The sequence below is a fragment of the Panthera uncia genome (assembly GCF_023721935.1).
Source record: "Panthera uncia isolate 11264 chromosome D3 unlocalized genomic scaffold, Puncia_PCG_1.0 HiC_scaffold_8, whole genome shotgun sequence".
NCBI classification, from domain to species: Eukaryota; Metazoa; Chordata; class Mammalia; order Carnivora; family Felidae; genus Panthera; species Panthera uncia.
Genome location: NW_026057586.1, coordinates 23,254,596 through 23,273,370, shown reverse-complemented (window position 1 = coordinate 23,273,370; position 18,775 = coordinate 23,254,596). Strand labels below are relative to the sequence as shown.

The window sequence follows — 18,775 nt, the reverse complement described above, 5'->3', positions numbered from 1 at the left end:
AGGATTAACCTGTCACTTCTCCAGTTGTGGGCACTACCACAAATGTCCTGTGACTCTGGGCACAGTTTGGTGACTGAGCATTTCCCGAGTCCCTGGGTGAGCCTGGATGTGTTTAATCTGAGCTGAGTGTGTGATGCACACAGTGCTTACCTCCGCAGCCTTCTTGAGAGGGAGAGTCCTGGCTGCACTGGGTCTCCTCTCAGAGAGGCTCCTCTGTGGCACTCAGGTGATGTGGGTCTCTGGCTGGTACCTTAAAGGTCATGGGAGCAATTTTCAATGCACTGTTCAAAAACAGTGGTTTTTAACAGGGGGCTGATTCTGCCCTCACTCAGGCAACAGGTCGCAGTGTCTGAGACATTTTTAATTGTCCTAAGTGGGATGGTGGTGATGCTGCTACCAGGATGTAGTGGGTACAGGCCATGGATACTGCTCATATCTTACAGTGTGCGGGACAGCCCCACAGAGCAAAGAACTATCCAATCCAAAGGCCAATAGTTAAAGCGGAGAAGCCTGTACCTGGGGAAGCCTATCAGGAAGTAAGCACACTTTTCACATGGGCAGGTGCACAGGTGAGTAAGTGCGGTCAGGGTAGGCATGGGATTCTGCCTCCTCATTTAGGGACCTTGGGAGTGATTTTGAACTCTGGCCATAATCCATAAATTCGGTGATGGAAAACAGACTTGCTCACCATTTTCTCTCCAAGGGAGGGAAGGGAAACTGGAAAAAGGGAAACCCTTTTCTCATTTTCCCCAGGCACCCCTAGGGGAGGCAATGTATCCCTGTCACCGGGCTCAGATGTCCTGAACTACAGGGAAGGGCTGTGGACAGGCTGCGTATGGGGCTGGGGACGACCGCCTTCGGTCTGTGTTTTAAGCTGTTCCCGGACAGGTCCTTAGCCTGAAGTCCCTGTTCTGTTTTGCTCATGATTGTGTCTACCCTTTCCAGCACAGGGTTTAACACATATAAGACACAAATATTTGTTGAGCAAATGAACGAAAGGGTACCCTACTGAGCTTAAATAGTTCTTAGAATAATCCTTACTTCAGACTCTGAGAATGGTTCCTGTTTATAAAGGAGGGAGGCAGCCAATCAGGCGAGTGGGAGCAGGCCCTCATTTGCTGTTCTGTTTGGCCCAGAGTTAGCAACGTGCCACTCATTTGTTCCGTGTCGTGTGGTGGGCCGTGTGGTCGGTGGACCTGTGACTGCATCCGGGCTCTGCTACGTCCAGGTGGTACCAAGGTTGGTCAAGTGGCTTAACACAATGAGATTTGGTTTCCTCATCTGTAATTTGGAGATAATCTGTACTTGGTTCATAAAGTTCTAGAGGATTACATGGAATAATGCCCGATGAGTAAAGATGTCCCCAGAGATTTCACAAGAAGCTTGTAGCTGGAGGGTCAGATAGAAATGTAAACAAGCAAAATTAGAACAACATAAGTGTCACAGTGAGATAAGAGGCGAGAACACCTAGCATAATGCCTGGCACTCTGGAGGGACTCAATAAACATGAATTACCTTCTCCTTAGAAAAAATGCCCTGAGACTACAGAGCAGACATGAATAGAAGAGGGAAGCTGGGTCAGCACTTTGAGCCAGAGAAGGAGGAAGTTAAACAAGTTTATGTTTGATGGTTCCTATACTCTGTGTAATAGAGAACAATGTCAATCCGGAGGGAGGGAAGGTAATGGGGACAGGGGTGGGGGAGTTTGGGAAGCTGATATGGGAAACAGGAAAAGGAATCAAATGGGGATGAGAATACATGTGCTGAGACACGGCTAAGACTCAAATGACAAATGGATGGTTTTTAGAGAAACAGGCAAAGGCATGTGTTTTTGTTTTGTTTGCTTGTTTGTTTTTCTAGTTTTTTCCTGCAGTATGGATCCTTGCTGGAAGAGGCAGGCCTCTTGCTGGTTGGCTGCAAGGGCCATCAGGGGACAGGGACCGTGGTGGTGCCAATGAGAGAACACAGGTGAATTAGTGGGGTCCAAGGTAGGGAAGAGGAATGTGAGTCAGGAGGTGGGGAACAGAGCAGGACAAGGAACAAAGGGCCCTGGGCTATGGGAAAGGATGCTCAGATGAGAGCATCCCTCAGCTGCTGTTTTGTAGGAGCAGGAGTTCTGGGTGATAGGAACCTCCACAGGGAGGCTGTGCGAACGGGGTACTGAGGGAGAGGTTGGGTCCTTGGAGAAGAGGGGAATGAACTCTGTGCACACTGACTTTGTCCAGGGGGGGCAGAAGGTGAGGCAGACTGGGAATGGAGCCAAGTGGAGAATCCTTGCCACTTGAGTTGAATTGTGCTCCCCTCCCCAAGAGATCTGTTGAAGCCCTATCTCCCCGGTCCCTCAGGATGTAACCTTATTCGGAAATAGGGTCACTGCACATGTAATTAGTTAAGTTAAGGTGAGGTCATGCTGGAGTAGGGTGGGCCCTTAATCCAATATGACTGGTGTCCCTATAAGAGCGGACAATGCCAGTGAAGACACAGATACACAGAGAGAAAGAAGGTGGCCCTATTGATGAGGTTTTTGGGGGTGATAGTGGGGTTCGTGGGGTCCGTAGCCGATGCCAAGAAAGAATTCTGGAAGACGTCTTTGGTGCAAAAGGGTGATTTTATTAAAGCACCGGGACAGGACCTGTGGGAACATGAGGAGACACTGGTTATATACTGTGGAGTTGGGGGAGGTAAAGTCCAGGGGAAGTTTACAGTGAGATTTCCATATGCTAAAGAAGATTCCCAGGGTACTGGAGGCCTAGCTATTGTCAAGCTAGGGTTGTTTTCCCTCCAGCAAAGCATTAGCATTAAGACCTTAGGGAGTTCCTGGAGCCTCAAGTATCTGTCAATAATGGGCTGCAGGTTCTAAGGAAATTGAGTTCTATCTGCCATTTCCTCCTGTCTTTGCTTCCCACACCAGTATGACAACAGAGCAGAGATTGGAGTGACGCAGCCACAGCTCAGGGACAGCAAGATTGCCAGCAACCCCTGGACACTAGGAGGAGGCAAGGAAGGATTCTCCCCTATAGGGTTCAGAGGAAGCACACGCTGGGGACAACTTCATTTCTGTTGTTTCAAGCCACCCAGGTCGTGGTGCTTTGTTAGAGCAGCCCTGTCCTCTCCCCTGGTTCTAACTGCTGCCCCTTAAACTCTCTGCCCCACTCAACTTAGTGCTCCTGGCAAGCCTTTCCCACTCCCTGGTCACAGGGAGGACCTCCCTGCCTTCTCAGAATTCCAGCCACGCCTGCTCCTGGCACAGTTATGCATAATTTTAACATATAATTCCTATTGTATTGTCATTTCCTCCAAACTGATTCCAGATCTGCTTTTACCTAAAGTGTAAGCAGTTTACCTTTTGGCACATCTCACACTGCCTAAGGCAGTGCTGAGCGGGAGCCACTCCCTCACCAGTGACTCTGGCTGGCAGTTACACAACACAGTCTGACTTGATACTCTCATTTAGGTCACTTGCAATGCGCTTTTCTGGGGCAGTGCCATCCTGCTGGGGTTTGAATACTGATGGGCTCTCTTGGCTCATTACGGAAAACTATAAAACGCACGTCGTCCAACAAGTCATAATGTATTTTCTTTTTATCATGAGAACAATTCAAACACAGGAACGCTCAGCCTCAGGAAACCCCAATACCAAAGTACACGCACAACTCACTACATGGTGGGGAGGGGACGAAAGAACGGTCTATTGACACAAAGATATTTTTGTTTGTTTTAAATTGCCTGCTAAGGCATAGAACATTTTTTTTCTTTTTAAATAACATAACTTTTCTTTTTACGCCTATCACAATAAAATTTGATTTATACAACCTTCTGGGTGCACATACACTGTATTAAACAAGGTACACTTATGCTGAGACTGAACGGAACATAGAAAAACAAAGAGCCAAGACCTTCTTATAAAAGGGGGGCTATAAATGCATATATACAGGTCTGTGCAGAGAACACCTTTTGAAGTTTCTTTAAGAAAGTGGTAACGGTGACTGATTCTGGAAAGGGGACTACAGAAGTAAGAGTCAGGGGGAAGGCAGAAAGAGGGAATTTTCGCCTTACACGATTTTATGCAGTTTTTTTTTTTTTAACTGTGTGTTTTTGAGAGAGAGAGAAAGGAAGAGAGGAAGAACAGGGATGGAAGAGGAAGGAAGGGAGAGGGAGAAGAAATAAAGGTGGCTCAGGCCGGAGGACAATTAAAAAGCAAATACTGTACGCGGTCCCTAAAGGGATGGTCTCGTCTTGGATATGGGGTCGAAGACTGCCCTTGGAAATAGTCAGAGAGAAGTACGCACACACGCTTCTTTAATGATCAGGGCTGCTATCTTTAAAAAGCCATATTCTCATTAAGCTTTTCATGGAAAGATGATGTCATTCCTAATGTAAACCTAAGCTGCCCAGGCAGGGTTTCTCTGCTGGTTTAATTGCTCCTTATCTGCATCCTGATCCCTCTCCTTAGGGAGCCTCAGTCACCTTGGTCCCTTTGAATACCACAGACTTCTTTTGGGCTCTCTTCCCCTATGACAGTCATTTCCCATGTCATTTCCCTGGCTTGGTGGTCTCAAAATAAGCCTTTCTTTCTTTCTGTAATGAATTGTATGCAGCAGATAGTGGGATAAAAGCTGTTCAGAGCTGGAAAGGTTGCTGGAAACAATGGACTCCAATTCCCCTAGGTCACATAGGGACAAGGAGAGGGAAACTGCCCAGCTCCCACAGCTAGTTATGTTGCAGAGGTGGAGCTCGGTGCCAGGGCGCCTAACCCCTACCTCGCGCTCTTGCCACAATACCACAGACTGACACGCATGTTACACCACCCCCCCCCCCCCGACTACATGATTAGAATAGGGGGCAGAAGAGGGAGCCTTGGTGGACATGCCGTGGAGACTGTTTCTAATTCACACAGCAGTAGAGCTGAGTTATTGATAAGCCTCTCTTGATCATTAACTTGCATGTGTTGGTTAACCGCATTGAAGGAATAGTTTCTGAATGCCTCACTCATCAGTGGTTTGGTCTTTAACACTCTCCAGACTGTGTCTGATTTGTTATCGGCATTCATGCCAACCAGCCCAATGTGTGACACGTGGTAGGCATATGCCAAATTTGTACTGAGTTAATGCGTTGACTTACCATTTACATAGAAGGGAGACATCCAGTCCCTCACTCTCGCGTCAGAACCGAACAATTCATTTGGAAGAAGAATCCAGATGAAAAGAAGTGTGTCAAAGGAGGAGGGAAAACAGAAGCAGAAGCTCTGTGAACCCCTCTCCTGGGGTGCGTGTGTGTGTATGTGTGTGTGCGTGCGTGTGTGTAAAGAACAGGAGGGAAAGGAAACTGGAATTGGCTCCATGCTCTTTGGCCCTCAGCGGCAGTGGGCACACAGCCTCCCTGGGCTGGGTGGTGTGGGGCTGCTGAGGAAAGAATGAAGCTTTGGGAGAGGTGGGTGGACAGACATCGGGGCTGTGTGTTCTCAGGCAGCTTGTGGGAGAGCAGAATACCAGCTGGGACGTGTAACAGTCCGGGAACCAAGAACTTGTACTGAAAGGCATGGAAATTGGCAAGCACGGAGCAGGCACATGTGGAGATGCGCAAGAACACAGATGCACTAAGCTGCGAGGCAGTCCGTGTGGGGTTGGCCATCTCCCTCACTCCTGACTCCCCGCCCCTTCGTGTACACCCCAGAGCTGTGACCCAAACCTATCCTTCTATGGAGGGTCTGAAGAGGCACTTACAGTACAGAGTCTCTGTGGACTGAATTCATAACCTGTGTTCATTGGCCATCAAGACTCTTAGATATGTCATCATTCTCTTCACTCAGTGAGAATTTTAGAGAAAACCATTGTCCCCTCTCCCACAGAAATAACAAACAAGGAGCATGGCAGATTCTGTGTGGGAGGGAAGTTTTCCTCTCTAGTCATATGTCCTCTCTGGGGACTCTTAGAATTGGAGCCTAAACAAAGCTTTGAGTTCAGCTGGTCTAACCTCATTTTACAAATGAAGGCATTGAGGTGCAAAGGAAGGAGCATGATTTACTCAGGGTCGCAGAACCATCCAGAAGTGCCAAGAGTTGTCAGCACTTGGTCTTCCTGTTTCAAATTGCATGATTGTTCCAGCCTAGTAGTGACCTCACCACAGCCTCTGCATGGTAGTTTGGAGTTCAAGGCCAACGTAAATCATCACTCATACCAACGCTGAGCTACACAGGGTGATCACCAGGGCTCTTAGCAGAATCACAGATCAGGCTGTGGTTTCCTTTGGGTTCTTTCACTGGCTTTTCCAAGCCCTCTTTCGCTTCTTCTTGTTTGGTTTCCTCTTGCTTTCCCCCCACTTCATGCTGTCCCTGATGTCTGAATGCCCAAGGGCTCTGTCCACCTGCTCAGCCATCCTTCCGTTGAAGTGTTCAGATGCCAAAGTGCCATTTTTTCCCCCGCGACTTGGGTCTTGGGTCAGAAATTTTTTAATTCCCCCCAGGAGTGCAGCTCTCGGCTACATGGCTGAGTGGATTCTATGACTCACCTCGTCCAGTGGGTGGTGTGAATGATTTCTACTCTACCGTACCAGCAGGAGGTCTGTTAACCTGGCTGATTCCTCACTGGTACAGTGTTTACTTTGCTGATGTCCCCTTTGTAATCGCCTCACTCTTATGTCAGAAGAGTCAAGAGGAAGGAGCCATGGCAAAAGTTATCAACTCCTGACATAGTTGATGTTGAGGTGGGAGCAGGGGGCAGGCAGCACTAGATTCCTTTAATACCCACTGCGTCTCTAAGTGTTCCCTAGTTATGCCCACCTACTCATATTTACGCATAACTTACAGTCCTTCACTAAGAAGCATTCGGCATGCTCCATACACATTGCCTCATCTGATTTTCCCAGCCTGGGGTACAGGCATTAACCTGCCTTGCAGATAAGGACAGAGGCTTCGAAGGATCAAGCACACTGCTAGTTAGAGGAGCCAGGATTTTAACTGAGGTCTCTGCTTTGAAGTCTTCCAAGCTTTCTACGGCACCGTTCTGCCTCCTCAAATCTAGTGCTTTTTTGCCTCGCTTCTTCTGTGATTCCCATAATAAATTCTTTCTTATCACTAGCTGTGACATTGGCTTTCTGTGGATGAAAAATGTAACCTTTCTTACTCTGAAAAACCTGAGCAAGGGAGAGACCATCTGATATCAGTGTGTGGTGAAACGTGGATGCCTGATGCTGAGTTACGGAATCATCAGCATCTTGCCTGACCTCCCTGCAGTGCCAGGAGGGGATTTTACAGGTTAATTTGAAAAATTTGTTCTGTGAATGTTCAGCATTGGTTTTGTTTGTGGTGGAAAGAATATCTGAGGGAAATATCTACCCAGGCTGGTCCTGGAAAGCCAAGTTGCTGGGTCAGCCTGACAGGGATGGCAGGGGCCGATGGAATTCAGCCAAGAAAATAGCTGCGCTACGTTCTCCGTGGACAAGACCTCAGGACAGGCTCAGGTGCTCAATAGGAGTGACCACTGTGGGGCTTGTGGCAGTGTGCAAAGCACACAGGCTAGGAATCCAGTGACCTGGATTCTCCAGAGCACTGGAAATGTGCTCCCCCGTTAAACTATATGTCTTTCCGTCTCTCACGTGCTCGGTTTCTGCAATTCTGGTCTTTATTTCATATCATCGATTTTAAAAATATTTGTCACCATTCACCTTTTCCCGTGTTCTCTGCAGGAGGGCAAACATTCTCATCTAATACTCTTTCTAGACTCATGCCATCTGCTCTCACTCACCCAAGTATCAGAACTGAGCTACAATTCTGCTTGGGGAATGTGGTGAATTTGACAGATACGCTAATCTCTTAAGAAACTTCCTTTAAAAAAATGTTTATTTATTCATTTTTGAGAGAGAGAGAGAGAGAGAGAGAGAGAGAGAGAGAACGAGCACAAGTGTGGGGTGGACAGAGAGAGGGAGACACAGAATCCCAAGCAGGCTCCGTGCTGTCAGCATGGAGTTCACGAGATCACGACTTGAGCCGATGTCAAGAGTCAGATGCTTAACGGACTGGACCACCCAGGGGCCCCCAAACTTCCTTTTAAGAAACAAATCCTTTCTTTTAATTACTGACAAGGGTCTAGTCTTATTCTAGCTTTGGTTCCTACTTTGGGAAGCTCAAAAGAAAACCTAAGAAATTTGAAGAGGAAGAGTAAAAAGGGAAGCCAGGTTTAGCCAATCTGATTCTGTGGAAACTCAGGGAATATCTAGTTGTGACATTTAAGGCTCCACTTGGTAAGTCACCTTATTGCAGCCTGCTTCCTATCAGTCCTAATTCCACCATTTGACAGATGCCAGAGGCCCCTGCCTCACACTGATAAAGATAAACCTGTTTTTCAATAGAGAAGAATTCTTAATTATAGGGTTAATGCCTTGAACATTCAGGAGCTGATCTGGCCAGCTAGACCACAATTCCAGGAAGAAAAGCCACCAGCCTGGGAAGAATGGAACTCATGTCAGAATGGAACTCAGAGCTTCCTCTTACTAATCCTGCTCTTACTTCCAGCTGGTGACAGAGAAGGGGGTGTCTGTCTGTCATCTTAGCATTTGGTCTTGAGCCCTGTGTTTCTGCCTTTCATACTGGTTACTTTCAGTTGTGTCCAAGTATAGCCCTCTACTTATGGGCTATACTTGGACTCACTTGAACCCTGCTAAGCCATCACTCTCCACTTAGTTCAGCACAGGGTGTAATGTAGCAAAAAATCAGAGGTACCCACCTGTCTCCCCAAAAGGGAAGGTTATATCCTGCCTAGGTTTGGTGCGTCACTCTGGGGATTCATGGTAGGGGGTAAGGGAACAGTTCCTCATGGGTATCTCTTGGTCTACCCTGGACACAAACATGTAGTAAGAAGAGCTAGACTTTGGCTGTCTGTCCTTGTATTCCTCAGAACTCTCACCTAGACTGCCCCAAGCCTTCTTCTTCTTCTTTTTTTTTTAATTTTTTAAATTTTATTTGAGAGAGAGAGAGAGAGAGAGAGAGAGAGAGAGAGAGGAGAATCTTAAGCAGATTCCATGCTCAGCACAGAGCCCAACACAGGGCTCGATCCCACGACCCCGGGATCGTGCCTTGAGCTGAAGTCAAGAGTTGGCTGCTCGACTGACTGAGCCCTGAGCTACCCAGGTGCCCCTGCCCTGAGCCTTCTTGGGACTCAGACATTCCTGAACTCTTTACGTGTTCCATGCCAGTAATCAAGACAAATGCATGCTCAGGTGTGTTAAAGTTCTCATGGGTATTTACATTCGCATTTTCTGATGTAGGGTTTGACAAACTTTTTCCTTAAGGAGCCAGATAGTAAATCTTTTAGGTTTTGCAGGCCATATGATGTCTATTGGGACTGCCCAGCTCTGCCGTTGTCACATAAATGCAGCCATTGATAACATGTAAATGAATGATCATGGCTGTGTTCCCATAAAACTTTACTTCTGGGCACTTCAAATGTGAATTTCATGTAATTTTCATGTGTCATAAAATATTATTCATCTTTTGCTTTAAAAAAAAGCTGTTAAAAAAGGTAAAATCAGATCTTTGGATGTGAAAAACAGGGAGCAGACCAAATTCGGCCTGTTATTTGCCAACTCCTGATTTAACTAACAGCAGTGGACACCTGGCTAAAATTTTTAGGCACCACCCAGACTGTTAGCTCCTGCTTTTCTTGAACTTCTCTCCTTGAGCCAGTGTAGATCAGGTCAGGGAGCCCCCACCAATGGTAGCAGCTGGAGTTACTATTGTTGCCATAGGTCTAGGTGTTTTTTGGTTTCTTGCAATTTCTTAGAGAACTTCTGGAGATTTGTGGAATAACTTTTTTCCCTCCTCTCCAGAGCTGGCTTGGTATATATTTTAGTTTTCTATTGCTGCCATAATACATTACCATTACTACAAATCTAGCAGCTTAAAATAACACATTTCTTCACTCACTCTTCTGTATGTGAGAAGTCCAGGTTAAGGCCATGTTGATTGGGGCTCTATCATTTGCAGTGGAAAGAATCCTGGCTAATATAATGGTGATGTACAATATCACTACCCTATGTTCTACTTATTATGCCTCTAGACTATAAGCTCTTTAAGAGCAGGGATTGGATCCCTTTTGTGTAGCTCCCACAGGAAGGGGCATTTAGTAAGTGTCTGAATTATGGGGCATTGAAGCCCAGTGCCTAGAGAACCTTGTTGTCAGGAAGGAAGAGAGACCATCTGAGCACGAGAAAGACTGAGAAGCAAAATGGGTGCAAAGAAGCCAGCAAAGGAATCCTTGTGCTCACACGTGGAAGTTTGAGCAACAGAAAACAGGAGAAAGAGTTGGCAAATAGGAGTTTCATTCTAAAGTAATTCTAGGCACCATTAGGTTTTTTAGCTCCCATATTTCTGGAACTTCTCTACTTCCTGAGACAATACAGAGCAGCTTAGGGAGACCCAACCAGTGATGGGGACTGGAGTTCCTCTTGTTACCTAGCTGTGTGCATACTTTGTGAAAAGGGCTTACAACATGCCTGAGACCCAGTGCATGCTCAATAAATATAACCTATTATTATTCCTACTGTTAGACATTTTTTAGTATTCTTTTCCAAAATGAGTGAAGCTGTCAAGTGGGCCCAGCACCCCAGGTGTTTTGCTGTTGACCAGTTGTATGAATGATTTCATAACTAGCTGAAGAATAAATCTAAAGTTTCTGTTAACTGCGATAGACAATTCTGATCTATGGAGGTGACTTTAGCCCAGGGGTAGTGACTGCGAAGGAAAAAAGTTGGTGTGTAATTGTGGCTCATTTAGAGCTCTGACAAGTCACAATGGATTCTGGAAGATGGACTTCAGGTTTATAAAAGAAGAATTATCAAATCAGAGGTTTTAAGGAAAATTATTACTATCTCGGTTTCTGAGTGCAGAGAGAGAGGATCAAAAGTAATTTTCAGTATGAATAGGAATTTCCATAGTCCATTTGGGGAAAAGGTTTTATCTTCTCTTGTATATAATAGTCATTATAAGATGAATTATTAGCTTTTACATCTCAATCTGATGTCACATTTTCCAGTTTTATTGCTGTGATTTAATATTCTATCTTAAGCAAGTTTCTAATGAGAAATCACAGAAGAATTATTGCTGGGGAGGAGATTTCAAGATTTCCAATGGGTGAGCATGAAAGAGGTATAAAAAATAGGCTTCTGGATTTTTTTTTAAAGAGCTTGTAGGATTTTAGAGCTTCATTCTTTTCTCTAGAGCAGGGTAGATGCAGTTTTGGTAAGTTAGATCACTGGGCACAACTCTTTGATCACATTAGTTGAAAGGGATCTGCACATCCTTTGATTTCCTTCAAATACTATGCCATTTTGACACATCCGGTGACTTCTCCCTATATTCTATTTATATTCTATTTCTCTTTCTAGACTGCAACTTCTTTGAGGGAAAGAAGTACATCTTATACATATAGAAGTGCCCACGTTTGCCAACAGCTAACTGAAGGTCCTATATGTAACAAGGCACTTGAAAAATGGGTGGGTTTATGGAAGTTAAATGTAGTGCAGAGAGGGATTCCAGAATTCTCTATAAGACCACAGACATAGTCCATGGTCTAGCTCTCACATCATCCACTTCCTAGGTAGATAGCATTGAGCTTTATGACTCTGATCATTCTGAAACTGTGGGGGACTTCTCTACAAGCTTACTTTGGCTCCATATATGGTGGAGCCTATTCTCTGGCATGAAACAGCTCCTATTAACACGAGACTTTAAAATAATAACCCTTTACAGGAATGCAGATTTTTAAATAGCTTAGTATTTTTTAAAATAGTATTTTCACTTTCTGCCCAATTGCCTACCAATTGGAGAGGTCATCTTATATTCTTTGGTGAGTCTAAAGTTTCACTTTGTCCTACCTGCACAGCTTCATCATGGAATGTTAGAGTTGGAGACTTTATCCAAGACTGCCTTAAGGCATGCTCTTGTTGAGAAACTTGAGTCTGCCTTCGTAGAAGGGGGCAGATGGGCCTAGACCTCAAAGAGAGAGTAGAATTGGTTAAGTGGAGAGCTGGGAAATGGAGATGGTGTAGATTCCAGCAGAAGCATGGGCGATAATGGGGAGGGGGTATAGGGATTGGATAAAGGGAAGTAGGAACTTACTGGGTGTGTTTAGACACAATGAGAAGACAAGTGTCACTCGTGAGCAGGGTAGGAAGTGACGGGAGCTTGCATTTCATAAACCAGGCCCTGTGCCAAGTACCTTACTTAATGTTCACAATACAGTTGACCCTTGAACAAGGCAGGGATTAAGGGCACCGGTGCCCCTGGGCAAGAAAAAAATCTGTGTATAACTTTTGGCTTCCTCAGAACTTTACTAAGAGCCTACTGTTGACTGGAAGGCTTACTGATAACATAAACAGTCAATTAACACATATTTTGTATGATATGTGTCTTAGGTACTGTATTCTTACAATAAAGTAAGCTAGAGAAAAGAAAATGTTATTAAGAAAATGTATTAAGAAAATACACGTACACTTTACTGTATATATATATAAAAAAAAAAATCCACATATGAGCAAACCCGTGTAGTTTAAACCCATGTTGTTCAAGGGTCAACTATAATTCCATTACGTTCCCGATGCTCAGTCCGCTTTACAGATAATGAAGCTGTTCATGAAAGTTAACTTGCCATCCCTCACACAGCCAGTGTATTTTCCCACCAATTATTCCGTAAAGACTCACAAAGGGGAGCAGTTCAGCGACATTAGATAGGAAGTGAGGTTGGGGCTATTTTATAAAGGCTTTGATGTCCAGTGAAGGAGGATAGGCTCATCTTAAAGACAATGGAGAGGCTGTCAAAGTTTTCAGTTTGGGACTTTGGGAAATGGCATTTAGGATACAATAAAGGAGGTGAGTTAGGAAGCTTTAACCTGGCAGCTGTAAATTCCTCAGCTCATCTTTGAAATGCGAGCTTTTTTACTTCAGTTCCTGTCAGTCCTAATTTGTTTATTAGGTTGTACCCATTCTCAAAGGGAAGTAATGAAAGGGAGAGTGTCTGAGACTCCACTGATCCACACTGGCACCTACTCAAGCTGTCAGAATGAGGGGCAGGGCGTTTTCTCACCTGCTACTGGCAGAATCCAGAGCAGAGAAGGGCATGTTAATGCTTTCTTAGCAACACCGAGCAGTTGTAACCGAGAGAGCATTGTAGGCATTCGTTCTGAATTTTTCATATTCTCCCTATTCTAGTTTTATCCCCTCAAGTCATGTACTAACTTCAGGGCTGGAAACTTTTTAGCTCACCATCAATTTCCTTGCTGTTGAGGAATAGAGGTGAGTCGTTGACATTATTACCTTCTTGCCCACAGTAAGTTTAATGTGAAATGGAATTATGTGACAGGACACGACGGCTGTCTTTTGCCTTGAAAATTAACACCTCACCTTCACCCTGGTGTTTATATTTAATAAGTGCGTTACTCCATCATTTGTCTTTCAGCAGCACTGTTATCCATCCTATTGTGCAATTAAAGCAGCTGCCTGCCTCATTAGCCACGAATTCGTCTTGGCGTGGTTTACCTTCCATTTTCGTACTGTGGGCTTGTTCAGTTCCAGATCTCCTGGCACTGCCCCTGTACTGCCAGGGTGACCCTGGAAAACATTTTAAGTAGGTAAAAGTTACGGACAGTATGCTCCTTTTTCCAGTGCCTTCGTGCTGACCCTGGGCTGCCCAGAGATGCCAACACAAAGCCTATGAAGGCATGAGCATTGCCAAATTCTTGGGGCTTTCTTGGCTGCCTTCTGCTCTATTAAAACCTACCCCTTCTTTTTATCCGCCCCCCCCCCCATTGCTGCAGGGTCTTGTTCTCAGCTAGGTGAATATAAAAGGCAATAAATCCATCCAAAAAATTTTAATCTTCACTAATGAGTAGCTGAGCTAATGTGTACACTTCTAAGGTAACGTTTCTTCTTTGTCTTGCAGAGAATGTACAGCGGCAAGGAACTTAACAGACCATTATAGTACAAGTACCAGAGGTTCTGAGTCAGTAAATCTGAAGTGGGTTTAAATACATGAATTTTGAAAAAGCTTCAGTTGATTCTCCCATGTCACTGTGGATAAGAAAACTACTCTCACGAGTTAATGATGGTGAAGTTCTAATGCTTCCCTGTCAAATACACTAGCCACTTGTCACATGTAGTAATTTACACTTAAATCAGTTAAATGAAGTTGAAAGTACAGTTCCTCACTCATACTAGCCACATATCAAGTGCAAATATAGACTATTTCCATCATCACAGAAAGTTCTATTGGTCAGTGCTGCTATAAAGCACGAATCCAATACGTTTATTGTGTATTCTAAGTCAAGAAATGGCACATTGGGAAGCAGAGCAAGATGGGAGGTCAGAGGGAGGTCTTAAGACCTACCTTCCCTGAGGGGGAAAGTACTGGGAGGTGGGCATTTCCCTGCTGCCTAGAATCTGATTAGATTGTAACTTCTAGCTTAGCTGTTTTCATCAGGTTTTTGGCAATTGCTATAAATACCACCTTACAGTGACCTACTAATTCTAATAAAACTTACATTCTACTACTTGGGTTTCTAGCTTCAATATCCATTCACTTGCATGCTCGCAATAATCATATGGAAGTAATATTACTCCCGCTTAAGAGCACAAGAACATGAAGACTCATCAATGGAGAAATTCCCCCAGGGTAACGTTGATTGAGAGGAGATACAGGCAAGTGTGCATAGCATTATGTTGGTCATTTGGATGTTTGCTCCCTGATCCATTCCTCCCTCCTCCTCTGCTCTCTGAATTACAAAGTGGCAGATGCCTGCAGATTGTGTTTTCCAGGCTCCCATGTCAGCTGGCTTCCAGCTGAGTGGAGCCAATGGGAATCATGGTGGATTTCTGTGGGCTGTAAGCAAGAGAGGAACCAGGGAGTCATCTTTGGCAGCTGTGTCTCTCCTCCATGGCTCTGACCACCTGGACAGCGTCACCATGGTGCCAGCTTCCACCAGGTGACCATAGCTGCTGGGATGGTGTAGCATTATTTCCCGTGCACCTTCAGCCTAGGGCTGAGAGCAGTTCGCTGCTCTTGCCAGCTTCTGGGCTGCCTCAGCATTCCATGTTTGGCTTCTTAGCTCACTCATTACCAGTGTAACCGATATCTTGCACTGAATTCTCTCTTACTTAGAATGGTTTCTGTTTTCTTGATTGGGTCCTGTTTCAAACAAATATGATCCTTCTAGATAAAAAATGCTAATCTATACAAAATAGGTCTGTGTGGAATATATGTGTAATATATGATTATGCGAGTGTGGAGAAACCATAAAAGGATTAGTACTAGGTTGTTAGCATGGAATATTGGAATGGGGGTGAATGGTGGAGAGGGGTGGGAGAGAAGGATAAAGCTAAACTAAAAAGGAAGGAAAACGACCGCATTAAAAATGAGTGATATGATAATGCGTGCATTTACGCAAAATCGTGAGAGCTTATGTTTAAATAAGAGAGATGATGAAACTAGCTGGCAGAGTTTACTGACCTGCCCTGTCAGTAAGTGGTGCAGCTGGAACCTGAACCCCAGATCTTCTGACTCCAAATTTGGGTGTAGCATAGTGGTCAAGAACCCCAACTCTGGAGCCGAACTACCAGTGTCCATGACCACGGATCCATCACGTAAGGCTTTGCCTGGTGTCCTCACTGGTGAAACAGGGATAGTGATAGTGTCCACTTCTTAGAGTTGTTGACAGGATTAAATTAGTTAATATTTTTAAGACACGGAGTTCCGTACTTGGCATGTAGTAGGTTCAATATAAGCATCAAAGGGGTGTTTTTCCTATCACTTGGTTGTATTGCATGTATCAAGAAAGTGTGAACATTGCTTCTGCTTTTTTAATTTTTGCATTTACACTTTGAGGAGCAAGCAGTTGTAAGATCTGATCAAACTTAACCCAACAAAATAATGTGCCTCTGCTTATGGACCAAAAAAAAAAAAAAAAAAAAAAAAAGGAAGAAGAAGAAGAAGAAGAAGAAGAAATTAAAGAAATTGGAATAAAAATTTTACTTTGGGGAATCTATCTTAGTGCAATAAAGTTAAGTATGGAAACAGCTTTATGTGCAAATTTGTTTCTTGCTGCATTTTCATAATGCATTGGATTGAGAGCTACTTAAATATCTTACCATGAGGGATTAGTTAAGATAACTGTTTAATATCTATTTGATGGAACATCATAAACTTGTACAATTGCTTAAGAAAGTAGCTAATAACATCTTAAGTACTTGTACTATAATGTTATGTAAAAATACAGAATTTTAAATTATAGACATTATTATATTAAGGTAAAATTCTTGCATGGAAATGGCTAGAATAACATATACCCTTATAGTGAAGGAAACAGATCATACACAATTTTATATCAAGCAACCAGAGGCTAATCTGAGGTGAAGCCTTCCCATTTCTGTCTGTGTGAGGTTGGCTGGTCTCCTGGTCTGCCCTGACACATTGGTCTTCCCTATGGGATGGAAATCAAGGTTGGAGGCAGTGCACTAGGCTGTGTGTCTTTTTCATGAGCTGATGTTTCATTGGAATGTGTGTGTGCAGGGGGACATCTATCTATCTAAGGGAAGGGTGTTCCTAGATTTGTGGAGTGACTAGGGAAGAATGGAGGGCGTGGAAGGAAAATTCTTCACTATCTTGTTTGCAAAGGTTTATCTCAGAGTCAGGCCAAGAGTGACAATCAAATCAAGTCAGAGCTCCTTTCTGGCGTCAGCAGTACAGATGACCCTGATTAAGCCCTGGTCAGAGCATCCTGGAAAGACTTAGTGGTTCCCTCTCTCTAAGCATTTACCATATTTTGCTTTGTGCTTGTGCAATATCTTCACGGCAAGTTTCTGAGGGCAAAGCAAGGACATTGTGTTCCTTTTTTTTTTTTTTTTTAATTGAGATATCCTTTATATACCATGCAATTCAGTCATTTAACAAGTACATTTTAGTGGTGTTTAGTATATTCGTAGAGTTGTACAACTATCACCACTAGTTCATTTCAGAACATTTTTATCACCCCAGAGAGAAACCCCATACCTATTAATAGTTACTCCCAATTACCCCTTTCTCTAGCCCCTGACAGCGACTAATTTGCTTTCTGCCTCTAGGGGCTTTCCTATTCTGGACATTCCAAATAAATGGAAACATACAATTTTGGCTTTTTGCATTTGGCTCATCCATGCCATAGCATTTGTTCCTGTTCTCATGAAGCTTATAGCCATTAGACAAGTAATCACGGGAATCGATAAATAACAGTAAATTCTGGAACTTTTGAGAAGGAAAAATTCAGACCATATTTTACTTGGGTGAGAAGGGAAGTCTTCTTTGGTGAGGGGATGTTTAGGACTGGTCCTGAAGGATGAGTAGATACTAGCCAGGGGGAAGGACGGAGGGACATAGGATTAGCGTGCGGAAGGCCCAGTGGCAGGAAAAGGATGTGGGTGGTAATTTCCAGGAAAGAAAAAAAGGCCATCAGAGCTGGGGCATTGTGAGCAGGGATGTGGGTGACATGTGTTTTGGTTGGTGAATTAGGCAGGGACCAGAGTACATAACATCTTATTACCCTTGTTACGGGTTTTAAATTTTTATCTCAAGTGCAATAGAAAGCAATTAGAGTGTTTTAAGCAAGAAAATGTTAAGATTCAGTGTTTGTTAATAAAAGATCATTCTGGAGGCTATTCAGAGAAGGGGGGCCAGATAGGGGAGATTTAGTAATCCTGGGGAGAGCTGACGGTGGTCAGGCTAGGGTGGTAGCAGTGTAGATGGATGGGCTTGAGGTTTATATTGAAAATAGAACTTACGGGATTTGGTCATTGGCTGAATATAAGTGCTGAGGGAAAGACAGTGGCAAAGGATGAGTCCCAGTTTTTTTGGCATGAGCCACAGCATGGAGGAAAAGGCTCTTTAGGGAGATGAGAAAAGCTGGAGGAGGAGCCTATTGAGGGCTTGGGGCCGGGAGGATCAAGAGTCGGTTTTGGACCGACTAATTTAAGATGCTCATGAAATAGCATATTCTAGCAGAGAGCAGACAGGCAGTAGAATAGTCTATCTGAAGCCCAGAAGGGAGGTTTCTCCTAGAGATATGCATTTGAGAGTCTTTGGCACATAAAGGGCTGTGGACAGTTTGAAATTGCCAGGGGAGAAAATGACGAGTGAGGGGTGCCGAAGACCCAGGTCCCAGCCTTGATTAACTGCAATAGCATTAAGATAGAGGAGGGGCGCCTGGGTGGCTCAGTCAGTTAAGCGTCCGATTTCAGCTCAGGTCATGATCTCACGGTTTGTGAGTTTGAGCCCCACGTCAGGCTCTGTGCTGACTGTTCAGAGCTTGGAGCCTGCTTTGGATTCTGTGTCTCCCCTCCTCCTCTGCCCCTCCCCTGCTTGTGCTCTGTCTCTCAAAAATAAATAAATGTTAAAAAAAAATTTTTTTTAAGATAGAGGAGAAGAGCCAGCAAAGCAGGCTGGGAATGAATAGCCAGAAAGGCAGAAGGGGAGCTGGAAAGTGGGGTGTGGAGTCACAGAAGCCACAAGAAGACAGTTTTTCAAAAGAGAGCATAGCTCCTGAGATGGCTGCTAAGATCTTGGTAGTAACATGATTTTTTGATGTGCCTGATCACATCGGGTTTCATAGATTGCAGGACGTCGGTACTAGATTGGGGTAAGTGGGAGAATAAAGGCAAATGAGGAATTGATAGGATCTGCAGACAATTCATAATGAGTAGCTTGGCTGTCAAGGAGAGTAGAGAAGTAGAACAATCTTTGGGTCAAGGAGCATGTTTTAG

At 44.3% G+C, this 18,775-nt stretch overlaps 1 pseudogene; it reads left to right on the top strand.

Moving 5' to 3' along the window:
• LOC125914303 (cyclin-A2-like) overlaps positions 1-18,775 on the top strand; it is a 37,668-nt pseudogene that overhangs the window by 299 nt on the left and 18,594 nt on the right.